At 42.7% G+C, this 17,773-nt stretch overlaps 1 pseudogene; it reads left to right on the top strand.

Moving 5' to 3' along the window:
* Positions 1 to 9,542: 9,542 nt before the first annotated feature.
* LOC126931389 (THUMP domain-containing protein 1-like) lies at positions 9,543 to 17,446 on the top strand (annotated as a pseudogene).
* Positions 17,447 to 17,773: the final 327 nt, after the last annotated feature.

Below are 17,773 nucleotides of genomic sequence, written 5' to 3'. Positions count from 1 at the left end.
TTTGGGCAGTATTGCCATTTTCACAATATAGATTCTTCCTATCTATGAGCATGGAATGTATTTCCATTTGTTTATGTCCTCTCTTATTTCCTTGAACAGTGGTTTGTAGTTCTCCTTGAAGAGGTCCTTCACATCCTTTGTAAGTTATGTTCCTACATATTTTATTCTCTGTGTAGCAATGGTGAATGGGAGTTCACCCATGATTTGGCTCTCTGTTTGTCTGTTATTGGTGTATAGGAATGCTTGTGATTTTTGCACATTCATTTTGTATCTTGAGACTTTGCTGAAGTTGCTTATCAGCTTAAGGAGATTTTGGGCTGAGACATTGGGGTTTTCTAAATATACAATCATGCCATCTGCAAACAGGGACAGTTCAACTTCCTCTCTTCCTATTTGAATACCGTTTATTTATTTATCTTGCCTGATTGCCCTGGCCAGAACTTCCAATTTTATGTTGAATAGGAATGGTGAGAGAGGGCATCCTTGTCTTGTGCTGGTTTTCAAAGGGAATGCTTCCAGTTTTTGTCCATTCAGTATGATATTGGCTATGGGTTTGTCATAAATATATCTTATTATTTTGAGATATGTTCCATCGATTTCTAGTTTATTGAGAGCTTTTAGCAGGAAAGGCTGTTGAATTTTGTCAAAGGCCTTTTCTGCATCTATTGAGATAATCATGTGCTTTTTCTTATTGGTTCTGTTTATGTGATGGATTACGTTTATTGATTTGTGTATGTTGAAACAGCCTTGCATCCCAGGGATGAAGGTGACTCGATTGTGGTGGATAAGCTCTTTGATGTGCTGCTGGATTCGGTTTGCCAGTATTTTATTGAGGATTTTCATAACAATGTTCATGAACGGTGTTGGCTTGAAATTTTCTTTTTTTGTTGTACCTCTGCCAGGTTTTGGTATCAGGATGATTCTGGCCTCATGAAATGAGTTAGGGAGGATTCCTTCTTTTTCTACCGCTTGGAATAGTTTACGAAAGAATGGTAGCCGCTCCGCTTTGTACCTCTGGTAGAATTCAGCTGTGAATCCATCTGGTCCTGGGCTTTTTTTGGTTGGTAGGTTATTAATTACTGCCTCAATTTCAGAACTTGTTATTGGTTTATTCAGGGATTCGACTTCTTCCTGGTTTAGACTTGGAAGGGTGTTTGTGTCTAGGAATTTATCCATGTCTTCTAGATTTTGTAGTTTATTTGCATAGAGGTGTTTACAGTATTCTCTGATGGTAGTTTGTATTACTGTGGGATCAGTGGTGATATCCTTTATATCATTTTTTATTGCGTCTATTTGATTCTTCTCTCTTTTCTTCTTTATTAGTCTGGCTAGTGGTCTATCTACTCGGTTGATCTTTTCCAAAAACAGCTCCTGGATTCGTTGATTTTTTGAGGAGTTTTTTGTCTCTATCTCCTTCAGTTCTGCTCTGATCTTAGTTATTTCTTATCTTCTGTTGAATTTTGAATTTGTTTGCTGTTGCTTCTCTAGTTCTTTTAATTTTGATGTTAGAGTGTCAATTTTAGATCATTTCTGCTTTCTCTTATGGGCATTTAGTGCTATAAATTTCCCTCTACACACTGTTTTAAATGTGTCCCAGAAATTCTGGTACATTGTGTCTTTGTTCTTATTGGTTTCAAAGAACATCTTTATTTCTGCTTTAATTTCGTTATTTACCCAGTAGTCATTCAGGAGCAGGTTGTTCAGTTTCCATGTAGTTGTGCAGTTTTTAGTGAGTTTCTTAATCCAGGGTTCTAATTTGTTTGCACTGTGGTCTGAGAGACTGTTTGTTATGATTTCCGTTCCTTTGCATTTGCTGAGGAGTGTTTTACTTCCAATTAAGTGGTCAATTTTAGAATATTTTTGATGAGGTGCTGAGAAGAATGTATATTCTGTTGATTTGGGGTGGAGAGTTCTGTAGATGTCTATTAGGTCCTCTTGGTCCAGAGCTGAGTTCAAGTCCTGAATATCCTTGTTAATTTTCTGTCTCATTAATCTGTATAATATTGACAGTGGGGTGTTAAAGTCTTCCATTATTATTGTGTGGGAGTCGAAGTCTCTTTGTAGGTCTCTAAGAACTTGCTTTATGAATCTGGGTGCTCCTGTATTGGGTGCATATATATTTAGGGTAGTCAGCTCTTCTTGTTGCATTGATCCCTTTACCATTATGTAATGCCCTTCTTTGTCTCTTTTGATCTTTGTTGGTTTAAAGTCTGTTTTATCAGAGATTAGGATTGCAACTCCTCATTTTTTTTCTTTCCTTTTGCTTGGTAAATATTCCTCCATCCCTTTATTTTGAGCCTATGTGTTTCTTTGCATGTGAGATGGATCTCCTGAATACAGCACACTGATGGGTCTTGATTCTTATCCAATTTGCCAGTCTGTGTCTTTTAATTGGGGAATTTAGTCCATTTACATTCAAGGTTAATATTGTTAAGCGTGAATTTGATCCTGTCATTATGACTCTGGCTGGTTGTTTTGCCCATTAGTTGATGCAGTTTCTTCATAGTGTTGATGTTCTTTATAATTTGGTATGTTTTTGCAGTGGCTGGTACCAGTTGTTCCTTTCCACATTTAGTGCTTCCTTGAGGAGCTCTTGTAAGGCTGGCCTGGTGGTGACAAAATCTCTCAGCATTTGCTTGTCTTTGTAAGGGATTTTTTTTTCTCCTTCGCTTATGAAGCTTGGTTTGGCTGGATATGAAATTCTGGGTTGAAAATTCTTTTCTTTAAGAATGTTGAATTTTGGCCCCCACTCTCTTCTGGCTTGTAGGGTTTCTGCAGAGTAATCTGCTGTTAGTCTAATGGGTTTCCCTTTGTGGGTAATCTGACCTTTCTTTCTGGCTGCCCATAACATTTTTCCCTTCATTTCAACCTGGGTGAATCTGCTGATTATGTGTCTTGGTTTTCCTCTTCTCGAGCAGTATCTTCATGGCATTCTCTGTATTTCCTGAATTTGAAGGTTGTCCTGTCTTGCTAATTTGGGGAAGTTCTCTTAGATAATATCCTGAAAAGTGTTTTCCTACTTGGTTTCATTCTCGTTGTCACTTTCAGGTACACCAATCAAATGTAGATTTGGTCTTTGCACATAGTCCCATATTTCTTGGAGGCTTTGTTTGCTCCTTTTTATTCTTTTTTTTTTTTTTTCTAATCTTGTCTTCTTTCTTTATTTCATTAAGTTGATCTTCAATCACTGATATCCTTTCTTCTCCTTGATCAATTCGGCTATTGAAAGTTGTGTATACTTCATGAAGTTCTCATGCTGTGTTTTTCAGCTCCATCAGGTCATTTATGTTCTTCTCTACACTGGTTATTCTAGTTAGCAATTTGTCTAACCTTTTTTCAAGGTTCTTAGCTTCCTTGCATTGGGTTAGAACATGCTCGTTTAGCTTGGAGGAGTTTGTTATTACTCACCTTCTGAAGCCTACTTCTGTCAATTAGTCAAACTCATTCTCCGTCCAGTTTTGTTACCTTGCTGGTGAGGTGTTGTGGTTCTTTGGAGGAGAAGCAGTGTTCTGGTTTTTGGAATTTTCAGCCTTTTTCCACTGGTTTCTCTCCACCTTTGTGGATTTATCTACCTTTGGTGTTTGATGTTGGTGACCTTCAGATGGGGTCTTTGAGTGAACGTGCTATTCCTTTCTGTTTGTTAGTTTTTCCTTCTGATAGTCAGGCCCCTCTGCTGCCAGTCTGCTAGTGTTTGCTGGAGGTTCACTCTCAACCCTGTTTGCCTGGGTCTCACCAGCAGAACCTGCAGGACAGCAAAGATTGCTGCCTGATCTTTCCTATGGAAGCTTTGTCCCCGAGGGGCACCTTCCAGATGCCAGCCAGAGCTCTTCTGTATGAGGTGTCTGTCAGCCCCTATGGGGAGGGGTTTCCCAGTCAGGATACACGGGGGTCAGGGACCACTTGAGGAGGCAGTCTTTCCCTTAGCAGAGCATGACTGCTGTGCTGGGAGGTCCGCTGCTCTCTTCAGAGCTGTCAGACAGGAAAGTTTATATCTGCTGAAGCATCATCCACAGTCACCCCTTTCCCCAGGTGCTCTGTCCCAGGGAGATAGGGGCTTTATCTATAAGTCCCTGACTTGGACTGCTGCCTTTTCTTTTTCAGAGATGCCCTGCCCAGAGAGGAGGAATCTAGAGACACAGTCTGGCCGTAGCGGCCTTGCTGAGCTGCAGTGGGCTTTGCCCGGTTCGAACTTCCCAGTGGCTTTGTTACACTGTAAGCATAAAAACCACCTCCTCAAGCCTCAGCAGTGGTGGATGCCCCTCCCTCCCTCCAAGCTCCGACGTCCTGGGTTGATTTCAGACTGCTGCTGTGCTGGCAGCGAGAATTTCAAGCTAATGGATCTTAGTTTGCTGGGCTCTGTGGGGGTGGGACCCGCCAAGCCAGACCACTTGGCTCCCGGCTTCAGCACCCCTTTCCAGGGGAGTGAACAGTTCTATCTCGCTGGTGTTCCAGGTGCCACTGGCGTATGGAAAAAAAGAACTCCTCCAGCTAGCTCAGTGTCTGCCCAAATGGCCACCCAGTCTTGTGCTTGAAACCCAGGGACCTGGTGGGGTAGGCACCAGACAGAATCTCCTGGTTTGCGGGTTGCAAAGACTGTGGGACAAGCCCAGTATCTGTGCCGGAGTTCCTCAGGCTCAGACCCTCACAGTTTCCCATGGGTAGGGGAGAAAATTCCCCAACCCCTTGCACTTCCCGGGTGAGGCGATGCCCCATCCTGCTTCGGCTCGCCCTCCTGGGCTGCACCCAATGTCCAACCAGTCCCAGTGAGATGAACCGGGTACCTCAGTTGGAAAAGCAGAAATCAGCCGCCTTCTGCGTCAGTCTCGCTGGGAGCTGCAGACCGGAGCTCTTCCTGTTTGGCCATCTTGCCAGCAATCCTCTCCTGTAATTCTTCGTTAGGCCTCATTTGTGCTGAAAGACAGTCTATAGCCCAGTCATCCTAGACTATTTATTTATGTATTTATTTATGTGTTTATTTATTTGTTTTTAGAGACAGAGTCTCATTTTGTCCCCCAGGCAGGAGTGCAGTGTTGCCATCAGGCTCACTGCAGCCTTGACCTCCCAGGCCCAAGTGATCTTCCCACCCCAGTCACCCAATTAGCTGGGACCACAAGCATGCACCAACCACCATGTCTGACTAACTTCTGAATTTTTTGTAGAGATGGGGCTTTGCCACGTTGCCCAGGCTGGTCTCAAACTCTTTTGCTGAAGCCATCCACCTGCCTTGGCCACCCAAAGTGCTAGGACTACAGGGATGAGTCACCACGCTTGGTGAGACTCTTACATGTACACTATACCTACCTTGAAATTTATACTTCTTAGTGTTTTATTCGAGACTAGTGTTCTGCACTGGTGGAGTATGCAGTCCACAGTTTGACTTGAGCTGTAAATGGAAGTATTTCTCTCTAACTTATCAAACTGAGATTTATTCTTTGGAGCATTGACTAAAGTGAAAGTAAGAAGCAGGCAAATGATCTAGAAGTGCTCAAAGAAGGAGAACTAAATCATAAAACAATTACATTGGGACATAAATTATTCAACCAATTTTCAAGGGAGTGGGAAGGAAGTACCCACAAAACACCAGAAAAAGTTTAGAAAGAAAGACTTGTATGTATAGAGTATAAAATTGGAGGAGAAAATTGGAGGGAAAGAAATTCATTCACTTTTGCCCTTAAGAACACAGGCTCACAAAATGCCAAGTTTGCCTTAGAGAAACATGTATGTCAAAACTGGGACCCAGACACTGGTGGGATGCAATGAATTAGAGGTGGCGGGGATCAGTTCTTCCCACTCAGCAGGGTTGAGTAGGTACAGGGGCCAGGCTAAATGTGAATCCTCCAGGGACAGACTCAAGTTCGCAGCGGTTCAAAGCTGGGTTCCAGCCTGGAAGATCAGGCTGTTGGGTGAGTTTCTTACACAGTGTGTGGGTGTGATGAAAGCTGCCAGTGAGGCTACAAAGCCAGTGAAAGATGGGATGTCATTCAATCAAATGTGAGGCAGAAACCAGTTGGCAGAGGGAAGGCATGTAGGTCTTATGCATTTTGTGTTATTTTAGTTTATACTATATATTTTTTTAAATTCCCTTGTCCACAGAGGAGGTCTATGAAAAGGGAAAATAAAATAAAGTTCCCTTTTCACCTTCTGAGTAAAAGGATTAAACAGCTTTCAGTAAGTCAGAAATATAAAAGAACCACTGAAATTAGAGAATGATAGACAAATAATGAGGTTAAGTGATCAGATGGAGGGATGGATACTCATACCAAAAAGAAAAAACAGGCAAACAGGCTTCCATGAGTCTGAAACTAGCTGTTTTTAAGTACACATTAACTGAACAGTGACTGTGAGCTAAACACTTGTCATGCCTGATCTTACTGGATATTTTCAATAACCAATAATGTATTATTATTATCTCCATTAATTTTTAAAAATCTTACAGGGAACCTAAAACTTGGGTTAGGTAACTTACTTAGAGTTCCACAGCCAGGTCATGGCAAAGCCAGGATTTGAACTTGGTTTGACTTTTGAACCTGGGGTCTTAATCATATGAGACATACTCTGAAGGCAGCAGACATTGGGAATCAAGTCAGGAGACCAAGTTTTAGTGTTAGGACATCTGTTCCCTGAAGATGCTGGGTAACAAGAGAATAAGGTAGGAAGTGTGAGTAGGGAGTAAGGTCAGAACAGGAGGAGGGTCTAAGAGTGTCTCCTACCCAGATTCTGTACTGAACATACAAGTAGAACCATGATTAATTAGCCAATGCCAGAGCTCTATATGAGTCAGACTATTCTGATTGCTGCTTTCCCTCTGGTGTCCATTATGGTGGCTATGCCCACCTTGCCTTTGATGGTTGAGTGCTGCCACTTGACCCTTGCCACCTCAGGACCCAATTATTTCCATTGTATTTAAATTTCATAGTTGAGTGACTGTGATTCCCACCATTAGACCTGACATACAGAGAAGGGAAATTACAGGGCTCTTCAAAAATGCAGGTGCTGCCCTCACAAATCTATTTCACAAGTCATAGTTTACAGGTATATCTTCTGGACCCTCTCAGCTGGGATGAGTAGGTATCAAATAACTAATCCACTCCACCATCCCAATCTCCCTAAGCCTTTGGATCCCTTCCTCTACATTAAACCACGGGAGATCAGGCATTTCCAGCTCACTCACAGGGGGCCATCTTTTAACCCATATTTCAGCAAACCAAGCAAATATATTATTAAAACCTTCTTTAACTTCCTGAGCTGCAACATTAAATGCAGAGTCCCTACTTCGTTGGCCTAAATCAATAAATTCAGCCTGATCCAACTCTATGTTCCTTCCACCATTATACTGTACCCTTAATATCCATTCCCATGCCTGTTCTCCAGATTGCTGTTTATGTAAATTAGAGAACTCAAACAGTTGTTTTTGAGTGTAGCACACCTCCTCATGGATCACACTCTCAACTTCACCGCTAGGGGCCACCAGGACTTCAGTCTAAAGTCTAGAAGCAAACAGAGGTGTTGGGGGCAGCTTCTGAGGAGAATCAACATTATCTTGCCTGGCAACTGCCTCAGGGGAGGCCATCACTGTTTCCTCAGGCAGCACAGGGTTTATCTCCTCAGACAAAGGTGGAAAGGCTGATGGCAGCATGGGTCCAGGAGGGGATGTTGCCACTACTGGGGATGGGGAGGCTGTTCCTTCTGGAAAGAAAGGTTCATCAGAGTTTACAAACTCAGTGTTCCCAACTTCATCAGGGTCCTCCCATACATCCCCATTCCAAGTTGTAGGGTCCCATTCTTTTCCAGTCAATATCCTCACTTTAACAGTAGACACCTGGTGAGGCTGTGCATGCATCTTTTGTTGCAGGTCAGCCACTCACAGGATAAGAGCTTGTGTCTGTTTTTCCACAATTTTAGCACTTTCTCTACAGGAAATAAGATTCTCATTCAGGGCAATTTTAGTCGATTTAAGACTCAGTATCGGCTTCTGAAGCTGGGAGACAGAATCCCTTAGCTCATCATTTTCTTTCATCACTTTTTCCACTGAACTTAGGAGTAACCAACCAGCCTCATTATGTTCTTTGGTCCTCCACAAATGGTCAAAGATACTATGTATAGAATCACTAATCCCCTTGCCTCTCACAAATGGTGAATCAGGAGTGTCAAATGCATTTATTTTGCATAACTCTCTAAACAGTTTCCGCCAAGGACTGTCAGTGTTCTCCATAGTATTAGAAGTAGAGTCTTTGGCATTTTGGGGTCTAATCATATTAGGCATCCAACTCCAGAAACCTAAAACAAACAAAGAACTCCATCCTTAATATTCTGTTCCTCTAGAACCACTTCTAGAGTGCAATCGCTTGCACCGGAGAGGCGGTGGTTGCAGTACCAAAATCTGTATTAGTAAGTGTTCTCTAGAGGGATAGAACTAACAGGGTGTGTGTGTGTATGATTTTATTAACTTACACAATCACAATGTCCCACAACAGGCTGTCTGCAAGCTGAGGAGCAAGGAGAGCCAGCCCAAGTCCCAAAACTGAAGAACTTGGAGTCTGATGTTTGAGGGCAGGAAGCATCCAGCTCAGGAGAAAGATGTAGGCTGGGAGGCTAGGCTTGTCTCTCCTTTTCATTTTCTGCCTGCTTTATATTTGCTGGAAGCTGATTAGATTTTGCCCACAAGATTAGGGGTGTATCTGCCTTCCCCAGCCCTCTGACTCAAATGTTAATCTCTTTTGGCAACACCTACACAGACACATACAGGATTAATACTTTTGTACCCTTCAATCCAATCAAGTTGACACTCAATATTAACCATCAAAATCTCTTTTAGGACTTTGTAGGAACTTAAATCTGGTAACAACTTTGTACCTGAGTGCCTGAAGAGCAGTATGGGAAGCACTTGCATTTAAACACATTCTTCAAAAGTGGCATATTTTCAATGATTTTTAAAAAGATAGTAACTTGATAGTTGCCAAAACTATGGCTAAAAAGGCCACAGAGGGCCGGGCGCTGTGGCTCACGCCTGTAATCCCAGCACTTTGGTAGATGAGGTGGGTGGATCGTCTGAGGTCAGGGGTTCAAAACAAGCCTGGCCAATATGGTGAAACCCAGTCTCTACTAAAAATACAAAAATTAGCCAGGTGTGGTGGCATGCGCCTGTAATCCCACCTACTGGGAGGCTGAGGCAGGAGAATCGCTTGCACTGGGGAGGCGGTGGTTGCAGTGAGCCGAGATCATGCCACTGCACTTCAGCCTGGGGGAGACTCCATCTCAAAAAAAAAAAAAAACGCAGAGAAAGCAGTGTGAAACACTTAACACCAGCCAACATTCTGGGTTATAAGTCAACTAGAAACATAGCCTAGAAAATTGAGGCTGAAATGGAATTTATTGGAAGCGTTTTGGGTAACCAGAAATACAGGGAGGCTGGAGGAAGCTAGGAGGATGGAGCCAGCTTCAAGGGTCCGGAGAGAGAGCCACTGCCACCACTTCCGGAATGGTTGCTATGCTGTCCCTACCGGATTCAGGATCCGGCAGAGGCGGGGCAGGGGTGGGGGTGGGGGAGAAGGCGGGGCTTGTGCCGGTCTCGCTCCACGCCTCTCTCTGGTGGTTAACCAGGGCTTTAGGAACCGAGCAGCACGGAAGGAGGCTTGGAGGCCGGCTAGGGAGGCCTTTGCTTATGTCTGACGTCACCATCCATTCTGGTAGAGGTGAGGACGCCAACAGTCGCGGAGAAACACCCTTCTCGTTCCTTTCAGCTTGCGCGCGCCATGGCGGCCCCGGCCCAGCAGCCTACTCAGCCTGGCGGCGAGAAGAGAAAGGCAAGCTCAGTATGTGCTGGCCAAGCGAACTCCGCCGCGACTCTGGTGGGCCTCGGCAGCTGGAGCACGGGCTACAGGGCATCCTCATCATCTGCAGAATGAATGAATGCAAGTGCGTGGAGGCCTACAGCCTGCTCAGCGAGTAAGACGACAACATGTAGGGGCCAGAAAAGGTACCGGTCTTGGGTGGGCGGGCGGCGGGCAGACCTTGGGGTAGGGGCGGAGGGAAGGCTGGAGGGCCGGCTGCGGGCGAAGGCTTACGCGCCTTGTGTCTCTGGCCTGAAGCTTGTAGGGGCGTGGCCTCGCCTGCGTTTCCACACCTACCCCTGGCGCTCGCAGACTCCGGGGGGATCGGTTTTGTGCTTGAAGTACTTTAACATTTTCTTTCCATCATTAATCACAGTAGCTCCCACTTACTTTTTTAATTTAATTTTATTTATTTTATTTCATTTTATTTTATTTATTTTATTTTTGAGACAGAGTCTCGCTCTGTTGCCCAGGCCGGAGGATATCATAGCTCAGGGCAACCTTGACTTCCCGGGCTCAAGCGATCCTCCTCCCTCACCCTCCATAGTAGCTGGGACCACAGGTGTGCGCCACCACTCTTGCCTGATTTTTGTATTTTTGTAGATAGGTGGTCTCACTATGTTGCCCAGGCTGGTCTCAAATCCTAGACTCAGGCGATCCTCCCGCTTCTGCCTCCCAAAGTGCTGGCATTACAGGCGTGAGCCGCTCTCCCGGCCTAGCTCCTGCTTCTTGATTGTTCATTGAGTGCCAGGCGGTGTGCTGAAGCTCCTTTAGAAACACACTTCTCACGACAGCTTTGTGAAGTTGCCAGTAATGTGTTTGCCTGCAGCAATAATATCTCTGAAATAATACGTTTAGTACTAATGCTAGTTATTGCACTTAAGATACATTTTAGGCCGGACGCAGTGACTCACACCTGTAATCCCAGCGCTTTGGGAGGCCGAGGCGGGTGGATCATTTGAGGTCAGGCGTTCAAGACCAACCTGGCCAACATGGTGAAACCCCGTCCCTACCAAAAATACAAAAATTAGCTGGCTAGTTTACAGGCGCGCACCTGTAATCCCAGCTATTAGGGAGGCTGAGGCAGGAGAATCACTTGAGCCTGGCGGGGCGGAGATTGCAGTGAGCCGAGATTGCATCATTGCACTCCAGCCTGGGCCACAAGAGCGAGACTCTGTCTCAAAGAAAAAAGAAAGTAAAAACTTGTTTACCAATAACACCTAAAGTCTCATTGTTATTAAGACTTTAATTGGGCCGGTCTCAATGGAAATCAGATTATTGGCTTATCTGGACCACTACACACATGCACAGTGAGGGACTAAATGAAGAAGGGTAATACAGAGGGAATTTGAATTCAAGGCTTATCCTTTACTAGCTCGGGAACTCGAACATGGGCACATTACTTGATGCTGCTGAGCTTGATAAAAAAGAATACTTTTAAGATTGGCTAGAGAGTTCCTTATATACATAAAGTGCATAGTGGTATAAAGTTTCTGTAAATGTGTATAATTATTACTGTGCCTGATGGGGAATCCCACTGGGCACGGGGGGACAGAAAACTGAGCAACAGGTACATGTCCTGTCTACACTGATACTTTGAGCAAATTCTGTTGTTTTGTTTTGTTTTGTTTTTGGAAACATGTTGGGAGCAAGCCCCCCAAAATCCGGCCATAAACTGGCCCCAAAACTGGCCATAAATAAAATCTCTGCAGCACTGTAACATGTCCATAATGGCCCTAACGCCCAAGCTGGAAGGTTGTGGGTTTACGGGAATGAGGGCAAGGACCTGGTCCACCAAGGGTGGAAAACCACTTAAAGGTATTCTTAAGCCAGAACAAAAGCATGAGCGATCTGTGTCTTAAGGGCATGTTCCTGTTGCAATTAATTCAGCCCATCCCTTCGTTTCCCATAAGGGATACTTTTAGTTAATATCTATAGAAACAATGCTAATGACTGGTTTGCTGTTAATAAATATGTGGGTAAATCTCTGTTCAGGGCTCCCCACTTCACACCTCTATATTTCTGTGTGTGAGTCTTTAATTCCTCTAGCGCCGCTGGGTTAGGGTCTCCCCAGCCGAGCTGGTCTTGGCAGAAATGGTCTTGCTCTGTCATCCAAGCTGGGGGCTGGAGTGCAGTGGCTTGATTTTGCAACCTTCACCTCCTGGGCTGAAGCCGTCCTTCTGCCTCAGCCCCCGAGTAGCTGCAACTCCAGCGTGTGCCACCACACGCTCAGCTAATTCTTTGTAGAGACAGGTTCTCAGGCCATGTTGCACAGGATGGTCTCAAATTCCTAGGCTCAAGAGATCCGCCCACCTCTGCCTCCCAAAGTGCTGGGATTACAGGCCTGAGCCACCATGCCTGGCCAAAATTATTGAACAATATATTTCTGTGCCTTGTTCCTAAGTAGAACAAGAGTAAGAGTTTTTAATTCCACAAGTATTTGGTCTAATCTCACTAAAAGGACAGTGTCGTGTCAGGCACAGAGATATCTGGTGAAGGCGTTACTCTTAGTTAGAAAAATGAGTAGGTAGATTCATTTAAAATGTATTATGAGAATTTCTTCTTCTGTCAACTTATGTCATTGCCAGTAAATATTCATTTTAGAGTTCAAGCTTTTTTTTTGCGGGGGGGACGCAGTCTCACTCTGTGGCCCAGTCTGGAGTGCTGTGACGTGATCTCAGCTCACTGCAACCTCCGCCTCCTGGGTTCAAGCAATTCTCCTGCCTCAGCCTCCCAGGTAGCTGGGATTACAGGCGCCTGCCCTCACACCTGGCTAATCTTGTGAGAAAGTGGTGCATCATATTCCCCAGGATATGTACAAAACCAAGAAGAAGAAGACTTCAGTTATTCTATGAATGTTAACCCATCTCAGGCACTTTATTAGAAGATATGAAAACATGTGCAGAAACATGGCTGGAACCCTGGTTTAAAGCTCCAAACAAAGGGACATTTCAGATTGTGTACAAATCTCAAAATAACAGTCACATGAATAGAGAAGATGTTATCAAAGAATTGGCAGGTATGGTTTTCCGTAGGCGTTTAGTGATTTTCCATAGACGTTCAATGGTAAACACTTGTTCTTGGGTTTTTTTGGTTTTTTTTTTTTGAGACAGAGTCTCGCTCTGTCCCCCAGGCTGGAGTGCAGTGGCGCGATTTCGACTCACTGCAAGCTCCACCTCCCGGGTTCATGCCATTCTCCTGCCTCAGCCTCCCGAGTAGCTGGTTCTACAGGCGCCCACCACCACACCTGGCTAATTTTTTTTTTGCATTTTTAGTGGAGACGGGGTTTCACTGTGTTAGCCAGGATGGTCTCGATCTCCTGACCTCGTGATCTGCTTGCCTTGGCCTCCCAAAGTGCTGGGATTACAGGTGTGAGCCACCACACCTGGCCACTTGTTCTTGTTTTTAAGGACTTTTTCTTTTTAAACATTTAAGGCTTACATTTTTGAGTGTAGGACAAATATATTAAAATGTTCTTAAAATAATATTAAATCTAACTGATTTCAATTTGTTGGATATGAGATTTGCTGGTAGTTGGATAAAATCTTTAACTGAGAATTGAATTTTCTTTGGAGAAAAGTACTTTATTAAATGTCTTAGGGTTTCATTTGTATTTATTTATTGCAAGGGTTCAGAGTATTTGAAGTCCACTTAGAAGAATGGATTAGTATATATCTTGTTTTAATGAGAAACAGGGATGAAAGATTTTTTGTATCTATCAAACTTAATGGTATCCTCCTCAGCTACATGGTTTTCTGTTCTTATTACAGGAATAGCGGGCACCCTTAACTCAGAAAATAAAGTACATCTCACCAATCCACAGTACACGGTGGTAGTAGAAATCATCAAAGCTGTGTGTTGCCCGAGTGTTCTGAAAGATTACATGTTTGGAAAATACAATCTCCAGGAGGTGGTGAAGAGCCCTAAGGATCCATCAAAATTTAACCCAAAGCAGGGAAATGGGAAAGAAGCTAAATCGGAATCTGTTGACAAATCAGATCAAAAGAACCCAGCAGAAGGAAAAAACAACCAGCAGGTCATACCAGAGAATAACGAGGAGCTGGGGCAGACAAAACCGATGTCTGATCCACAGCTGGTAAATGAGGGCGGAGCCAAACCTGAACTTGCAAGTCAAGTCACAGAAGGATCCAAATCAAATGGAAATGACCTCTCCTAGGAAGTCATTTGGTGTTGGAGGTGGGTTTCTCAACTGGGGTTCTACAAGATGTTGCTGGGGTTCCACCTAAAATTGTGACTAAAAATACTGGTTTTTATTTGTGTGCTGCATAATGCTGTTCTCACAGTAGCGAACAATGATTTTGTAGCCTATTAACAGTTGGGTGAGGGATCTTTCCGCCCCATATGGTAGTATGTATAGTCAGACCCATATGCTACTTTTGCACAGAGAGGAGGATGGGAGGAGGGGGACGTTGGCCTCTCCTAGGCTCCTCTTCTGCGGTGCCAGCTGACTTCTGGGAGTAAACTGACTGTGAAGTAGAAAATCAGAGGGAAATTTTCATTCTAAGGAAGGAGTTTTTACACGCCACAGCTCAGCTTTCCTCCTGCCACTTTGTTGTAAACATTGCAAAAATGTGGATCATATAAGTTAGAAGTGAATTGTTTAGTGAGTTTGTGTACTATTGTGATTTTCTTGTTTGGTTATGTCTGTTTTTATATTTTATTAACATTTGTGTGTAACAAGCTGACAGTCCATTGCTACAATTTTGGAAGGCAAGATGTGAGAAAGAAGAGGCCCAGGCCGGGCGCGGTGGCTCAAGCCTGTAATCCCAGCACTTTGGGAGGCCGAGACGGGCAGATCACGAGGTCAGGAGATCGAGACCATCCTGGCTAACACGGTGAAACCCCGTCTCTACTAAAAAATACAAAAAACTAGCCGGGCGAGGTGGGGCGCCTGTAGTCCCAGCTACTCGGGAGGCTGAGGCAGGAGAATGGCGTAAACCTGGGAGGCGGAGCTTGCAGTGAGCTGAGATTCGGCCACTGCACTCCAGCCCGGGCGACAGAGCAAGACTCCGTCTCAAAAAAAAAAAAAAAAAAAGAAGAGGCCTGTTTTAGGTGTTTTAGGCATAGAGCTACAGACATTTCTGATAAGGTTGGTGATGAAGAATTTCAGTCTTCTGAGGATACTTCAGTATACGAGTGCAACAAGGGACACAAAGAAATTCTCTTTATTATGTCTTTATAAAGAAAGCTACTTCTCAAGCGTTTTATATGGACGTGGTCCAAGCTGTCCTATCCCATTGTGCATTTTCTGTGGCATGAAACTTACAAAACTGCAGTTGTAACTATAAATCACAGCCACTTGACCAGAAAGAGTATTTATTATTTTAAATGGCTTTTGGAACATCAAAACAGTAAGGCTTTTGTTCAAAAATCACATTCAGTCAAAAGGTTTAGGAAGCAAATTATTTTGTAGCAAAACTTAGAAAAGAAAAATTTGCATGGTTGGTGAGAATCTAATAATAAAATTAAAATGCTGGGGCATGATGTAGTACAAAATTGAAAAGACTTTATTCTCAATAAGTTGAATTACTGAAGATATCTCATATGATGCTAAAAAGGTTTTGTGTCATTAACTGAAAAGCAGCAGCTTCTCTATCCAGGTTGATGAGTCAACGGGTTTCACTAGTATTTGTCATGTTGTAGCATTTGTAAGATTTATAAATGATGAAATTCAAAGAAAACTTTCTCTATTGCTAGGAGCCTCCCGAGACAAAGGCCAATCTATAATGTTGTGTCATCCTATCTTATAACCAGAGTCTGTCATCGGTACTCCTGGTGCCCCATTGGTGATTGTCTCCATGAGAAGTTTGCCTCATTAACAATGACCAAAAACTCCTGACGTTGACGTTATAACACTGCTTTCTTCACAGAGGTGCTGTTATCAAAAACTTGGAGATACAGCAAAGTTCTGAATAATACTTACCTGTATCAACGACCCATTTATTTAAAAATATTTTTTTAAAAACCCAAAACAAAAACCTGGACAAACAGCACACAAATCTGCACCATACACATCCAGTGGCTTTATTAGAGGAAGAGCTCTGTACAGGATATTTGAGTTCAAAGGTGAATTGCCAGAGTACTTACAAGAAAACAGTAAGCCAGCTTTTGCTGAGTGCTGTGCTTTAAAAATGAAGAATGGCTATAGAAACTAGCCCGTGTAGCAGATATTTTTCGTCACATGAACAAGTGAACAAGTTTTTAAAAGGTTCTGGAGAAAAAAATTTTTTCCTCCTCAAGTGACAAGAGTCTTAGTTCTAAAAGGAAACTGACTTGCCACCTTGCCAGAGGAACTCTTGAAATGTTTTTGCAGCCACTTGGACTTCAGAATGAAGGGTACAACTCTCAAATCTTGCTGTATAACCCACCTGGAGGAACCACAAAATCAAATTAAATAGAATTTTCTCTCCTTTTCCCAGCGCTAGTGTATGACCGGATGAGGAAAGCTTTGTCTAAATTTGCTCAGCCTGAAATTTTGTCTCTGAAGGAAGAGAGTGAACTCAGCCCTAGTCAGACAGTTCTAGGTTTCTGTGAAATAGGAGTTTCTTCAACTTAAAGCTAACACTCACATACCATGAGGGTTCCCTGCAGGGGTTTCCTGAATTTGAAAGCTTTTTCAAGGACTATTCCTGGGTAACACAATTGAAAAAGGCTAGAAGAGACAGACACCAACAGAGTCTGTGAAGTAAACTGTCCAGATTAAGAATATTGAGGGGCTGTAAAGTTAGCTTATGGAAATGGACTTATTCTTAAATTTTAAAAAGTAGCAAAAAAGGTTAGGCTTCCCACACAGGTGGCTATGTTTATTTAATGGCTAGTGAACATAGGAATAAATTTGTACCCTCCTAGCTAGTGCTTTTGCTTGGTAAACCAGACTAGAAAGATTTGAGAGGGGCAAAGAGAATAGGCAGGACCTTCCTTCCATAGCTTTAGATTTTTAGAGTGTTAACTCTTAATAATGTTGTAGTTACCTTGAAAGGATTGATAAGAGGATTATTAAAAGTGTTTAGGTAAATAGGGAGGATAGGATTTTGGTGCCTTCTTCAGTAGACTTGCTCTAAGACAAAGATTCTTTTGATAGTACAAGACCAAAGGACTCAGAATAAAATTGGCCGTTTGCCTACAGAACATACAGCTCTGTGGAACTGAGTTGTTTTCACTTTGTGAAAGCTGCTACTCTGTGAAAAGATTTTGATTTTATAGTTTATTTTTAATTGGCTTTTATATTTATTTGTATTTGGTAAGGCTCGGTTGTTATACAAGCTGTTCTTTCCCAGCTATAAAATCCTCATTGAAAGACTTGTTTTCAGGTTTATCAACTATTTATTTTTACTGACATTTGAGCATGTTATTTGGTAAATGATGAGATTCCAGGGTAGGAATCGAGTGCCTTTTTGCCCCCCTTTAGTTTTTTCTTTCAAAAAATTATGTCAGTTTAAAAAAAAAAACTGTAGTCTTGTGGTTTAGAAAATTTGCTTTGCTTTATAGAGGAAAGAATGTTAAGCTTTGTATTTTAATATGTGTTTCTCTAAGGTTAAACATAGTTTTCAAATGTTATTTTTACTTGTATTTTGCTTTTGGTATGGCCAAATATCAAGCTTGTTTTTCATAGTTTCTGATATTTTTAGAAAAATAAAAGTAAATTTGTTCCCTAAAGATTAGTATTCTGTACTTTTTCTTTCTTTCAGCCTCTTAGTAAATCTCTTGCTTTGTGTATATATATACACACATACACATTCAGATGTATATATATGTATATAGATGTACATATGTGTATATATACATTCAGATATATATATACAGATATAGCTCAGTATTGCAGTTAATGCAGATATATCTATATATAATATACATAGGTATATATACACACGTATATATGTGTCTATATATACAGTATACATGTATATATACAGATACATGTG

This window comes from Macaca thibetana, chromosome 11 (genome assembly GCF_024542745.1).
Source record: "Macaca thibetana thibetana isolate TM-01 chromosome 11, ASM2454274v1, whole genome shotgun sequence".
Lineage (NCBI taxonomy): Eukaryota > Metazoa > Chordata > Mammalia > Primates > Cercopithecidae > Macaca > Macaca thibetana.
This window is presented reverse-complemented; position numbering and strand designations above follow the sequence as displayed.